The 5,510-nt window shown below is 37.5% G+C and overlaps 1 long non-coding RNA gene across 1 annotated transcript; it reads left to right on the top strand.

The window, feature by feature from the left end:
* The first annotated feature begins 53 nt into the window (after positions 1-53).
* LOC138618241 (uncharacterized) lies at positions 54-3,785 on the top strand. Its single transcript, XR_011310707.1, has 3 exons — positions 54-323; positions 539-801; positions 2,106-3,785. It is a non-coding gene; the product is annotated as an uncharacterized lncRNA (long non-coding RNA).
* Positions 3,786-5,510: the final 1,725 nt, after the last annotated feature.

The following is a 5,510-nucleotide window of genomic DNA, read 5'->3' as shown; positions in this document are numbered from 1 at the left end:
CGGCTCGGTACCGATGAATCCCTCAAGAGAGACAAAAAAAAAAAAAAATTTAAAAAAAAAAAAAAAAAAATCATATAAAAAAAAAAAAAAAATAAAAAAAAAAAAACAAGGGAAAAAGAAGAAGAAAACGTGACCAAGATGTGAAAATCCCTCGAAATATATCCACGTTTCTTGCAGGTGAAAAACAAAACAACCAAAAAAAGCACCGGCCCCCGCTGTCAGGCTCGGTTTGTGTCGCCTACATACGGCCTGTGTATGTGGACACACACACGTTGTCATACAAACACATTGAGATATGTGTGTATGTTCCTCTTCAGTCCGAGGTGGGTAAACAGGCTACAGGCTGCAGACTACATGTGCATTTACATTCACACAAAAACAGGACGCGGAGTTGTTGCAGCGGCTCATTCCCACCGTGAAGGCCGCTCCCCTCCCGGCCGCTGGTCGAGGAAGGTGAAAGACAGAAATAACCAATTCTTGGAGGTTATTATTTTTCTCTCTCTCTCTTCTCTCTCTCTCTCTCTCTCTCCGAGAATAGTAGCCTACATTGAAGAGACAGATAGCGCTGAAGAGGGACGGGGTGGGGCCACACGGCGCTCATTGAACCCTGGGAAGGAAGGACCGAGAGAGGAGGAGAGGAGAGGCCGCTTCGCCTCGTCACGTGGCCCGGGCGCGGAGCTGCGTCAGCGGCGCGGCGGTGCGGAGAAAACGGCGCCCTCTTCAAAGACGAGGACCCGCTCACGGTTTGAAGGGTGGGAGTCATTCAGCAGCCCGGTACGAAACATCAACATTTACTGAAAGGTACTTTGTTTGGTCGCCTACAACTACAATTATCCACGTTATGTTATGAAATAACAGCTGTGCTGTCATGTCAAAAGAAGCATGCGTGGTGTCCCCGTCTTGTAATACCACCTCGTGCCTCAACAGGCGCTAGTGAGTCACTGGCGCGTCCGGTCTGCCCTCAGTGCAACATGTCAGGAAGAAGAACTTTAAATCCCACGATGGTTGAAACTTTTGGCAAAATAGAAGGAAAATAAGAGTAAACATTAGTGTTGCTTCCCATCCTATCACAGCTGTATGTTGACACAAGGTTCAGACCAGTTACTATAGCTGCACGTGACTACCTCAATTAGCTCGTTATCTAGCACTTTACCCAACTGAGGCAATTTTATGTAAAAAGGCTTATTAAAAAAACATTACAAATGATGCAAAGTTATGGTTTTACTATTTCATGATCTTGTTAAAATGGAGATTAACAAACTAACGTAAACTATAAATTTAGTGAATCACCTTTTTTTTTTTTTCAGTTGATTGACTACCTGGGTCGATTCAATCCAACTTTACAATCATCATTTTATATAAAGAGGCAACTACAAACTAACAGTAGGGCAAGAATATACTGAATTTGATGATATTGTTGAAACTCAGAGCTGGACTGAGGGAAGACAGCCAGCCCCCTAACGTATAAACTGGTATTACAAGGCAGGACTTAAATCTTTTATATTGCACCTTTAAAAATATATTACTGGATTATAATCATTGATTCTTTAAGTAAGCATCCCTTTAATGGTGGAACTAGTGGAACAGATTTTATATTTCGCATTAATGTTAATGTGCTAAGTAGTAACTGCAGCTTTCAAATAGATGACGTGAAGCACAATATTTCCCTCTGAAATTTTATGGAATATAAAGTGCCATGAAAAAGGAAATTTTAGGTAGACTATAATTACCTCAGATTGTAACTACATACAATATTTGAATAAATGTACTCAATTACAGCGAGAACACACCAAACCAACACTAATACAAACAAACAAACATTGATATATATCTTAATACAAGTCGGCAAATCATTAGCTATATTAATTTTGATGACATAATAAGGCACAAATTAGGAATGACAAAAATATTTTTACAATCATTATTGACATAAATAAACATATAGGAGGGTCAGAAAATGTCAATACTGATAACTAGTTGTGATATTCTTGGTGTACTAAGCAGATATATTATGTCCCAACTATCAATAACCAATAAAAGTATAAGAATTATATATTCAATAGAATTTTTTTTATCTTAAATATGTATCTTTTACTCCTAAACAGGACAGATGGGTAAATACCCTGGGCCTCCATCCCAGCATGTTTTGGGTGAGAGGCAAAATATGCTGGACCCATCTATCACAGGGCAACACAAACAGACAAACACATTCCCCCCCCCCAGACGTGTGACCCACACGTTTCCACTTCACCCAACCCGCTTGTCTTTGGACTGAGGGAGGAAACAGCAGCACCTGGAGGAAACTCACATTGACACAGAGTGGACATGTAAACTGCACACAGTAAGGGCCTGAAACCAGGAGCTTCATGCTGCGCTAATCACAGAGTCACTGCAGTGATCAGCATGGTGAAAAGGTAATCACATAATTAGAGTTTTGGGTGAGTTGTAGTATGTACATGTTGGATATTAATATAATGTGATGATTGATACAATGCCTTGAGCACTGCACTTGGTGGGTACAGTACTTACAAAGATCAGCGTGAAAAATGTATATAATGAATAATTAAGAGTTATTAAGTGACGAAGTAAAAACAAGTTTTTATTATTATTATTATTATTATTATTTGGACCTGTCAGGTTAATCTGTTCATGGTTAACGTAGATTGTGTAACCAGATTAAGTAAACATGTACAATCACAGGCTCCGCAATAACATTCTTCTCAAGCATTTTACATTCATATCCATATTTTGTTGTGTTGGAGAGATGTTTCCTAAATCAGTGAGCTACACAGTCTTCTGGTCAGGCATTACACACGCTCTTAACCTCAGTCTCAAAAACAGATTAATGTGAGGACACAGTAAAAAATGACATATGGTTGAATTATTACAATCAGAAAGATCGTAATCTATAATCAAACTGTTTTTGCACAAACAGTCATCATACTTAACACCTTTAAAATGTTTATAGCATGATTACTGTTAACATAAAGTGTTGATACTCAGACAGGTCCTATAAGAAACTGTTTTTGTCATTTAAATGAGTGAATGATTGACTATATGTTTACAAAGTATAACAACAGTTACTTTCTGAATGGACTTTGACTAGATTTTACAATATTTTAATATAAATATTGTGTCAATTTGAAATGAAATCTTAAAACCTTTTCAAATTAATTATGTTACTGAATAAAAGGTCCATTAAAAAGGGCATGTCATTGTCTCAATTGTTGTGAGGTCTGTTAGACGCTAGGTGGCAGCAGTCTTCCAACTCTGAGCAGTAGGTTTGGAGATAATTTCCTCAACAGCTATCATTCTGATACATCTGAAAATCTATAAAGAAAAGTGTTTAATTAAAATGTAGTTTCTGAAAAACTTTGCAAAATAAAATTCACTTCCTGCTACATATCTATTCTGAAATGTGCTGGGCAAATTATGGGGTGAAGTCTGCCTTTAATATCTAACAATTTATGATAATTTACATTTTAATCCAGTCATGCTGTTAAAATACAGTATGAGACTTATATTGTCAATCTATACTATAAATTGATTGTAGGAGCAAACCAAACTACAAGAATTATTATTTTTCAGCAGCACTATGTTCATGTCAGGGTAAAATCATTCTTGACAGTGATAAACACGTCATGATTTAAATCTGTGTTTACTGTGAATGTAAAACAAAAACTGGAATAGTAATTTCTCATTACGTTGTGATACTTCTATTAAACGTAAAGACATCTACTGTCAGTTGAATCAAACAAAATGTTCTGTAAATTAAAATGCGTCACTCCCTGTAGAATTTTTCGGAAACTTTTCTTTATGACTACTAATGAAAACTACTTGTACCTTATAACTGAACCTTCTAACTCCTGGGAAACATCACCAGCAGAACAGACGACTAGCCTTGCATGGCTCGTCTCAGTGAAATGCATCTGTGTGGACTAAAATCTGCCCTCTGGGTTTTGTGGTGGACTTTAGTAGTGAATTGTCTGCTGACTTGGTGCTCTTTGGATCTCGGGGCCAAATTAGTCAAAATCTCTTTGGCGCATCCTCCAGTCTGCCAGAGTAACATCAACTGTTTCCTGCCATGCATTCTTTCTCCAGTTCTGTTTTTTTTTTACCATATGTAATAGGTCAATTTGTGTTTTCATCAGCTGTATTAAGTAATTATTTGTAGATGACTGCACAACAAGCACAAATAGAAAGTTAAACTCTCTTTACGCCTCTCTCTGAGTGTCATATTAACCCTGAAACCAAGTTGCGACTTCAAGCTTCAAATCACAATCTGATGTTAGTTTTGTCCCCATTAATATACCTTCACTCCAGTCCTATGCTTGTATTGTAAACATTAGCTGTAGTTACAGTCTACGGTCTTTAATATTTCTATGTTTGAAACACTGTGTATAAATGCAAATTGCAGTCCCTTAATGTAAAACCTTTTTTCAAGCAAGTGTACACACTTAAAAAGTAATAGGATTTAGAGGGATTTATTGACAGAAATAGAATAAATTATTCACAGTTATCTTTTTATTGGTGTATAATCACCTTAAAGTAAAAATTGTTGTGTTTTTGTTACCTTAGAAGTCCTTAATATCTACAAAGGGAACAGGTCCTCTTCCCCGGAGCGCGCCATTTTTCACTGCCATATCTCACCAGCAGCCCAGACGGGACAAACCAAACACGGACTCTTGACAGGCCCGTTTGCGTTTTTTGTGAGTTTTGCAGCCACCATAGATCCTCTTACATACTTGGAAGGGGAAGATGAGTTGAGGGGTTGGTTCAAATGTGAAATCTCACCAATAGATGCTACTAGATCCTTCACAACTACAAGCATTTTAAAAACACTGGCTTCTATTCACAATCTTTTTAGTCACTTGCATACTAATAGCATACATTAGTATTAATAATGTTTTTGATTTTTCTGTATCATAGAAAGTCGTGAGGTGCATCGGGGCTGGAAGTTGGCAATTGACCACTCGATATGTAAATGTTAGAGGAACTGATGTGAGACTGTTTCCCGGCAACGGATCAATATTTGCTCAACATTCATCCAAACCAGGGTGCTGAAACTGCAATAATTTCCCAGTGATTTTGTTAGAGAACATTTGACATTTTTGCCTACAAAACTGATTGTAATCTGTGATGTACGCTTCCTCTTATAAAACCTAATTCTGATCTTAAAACTAAATCAAAGCTTTGCTCATAATCCAGGATTCAGTAAAAACATCCTGAATGGTTTATCTCACCTTTTATAATTTTTCTCGTAAATAGCCAAACACACACTCCCTCACTTCCTCCCACTACATCTCCATCTAAGAACCTTTTACCACGCGTCCGCTCGCATCTCTTTTTAACTGCTCTGTCATGAAAGGTTAGCTGCCTACTCGGCACTCTTTCTCATCATAATCAATTAAAATTGACTGCTGAGGAGTAAATTAGCATTTCTTTACAGTCTCATTGAGTCAGGGGGTTTATCTGCCCACAGAGAAGCATAATCTTTGACAATCTATAGA

Source organism: Brachyistius frenatus, unplaced genomic scaffold, assembly GCF_029030835.1.
Source record: "Brachyistius frenatus isolate BFR_SWC_R1_liver_20210118 unplaced genomic scaffold, ASM2903083v1 Contig_16, whole genome shotgun sequence".
Taxonomy (NCBI): domain Eukaryota; kingdom Metazoa; phylum Chordata; class Actinopteri; family Embiotocidae; genus Brachyistius; species Brachyistius frenatus.
This window is presented reverse-complemented; position numbering and strand designations above follow the sequence as displayed.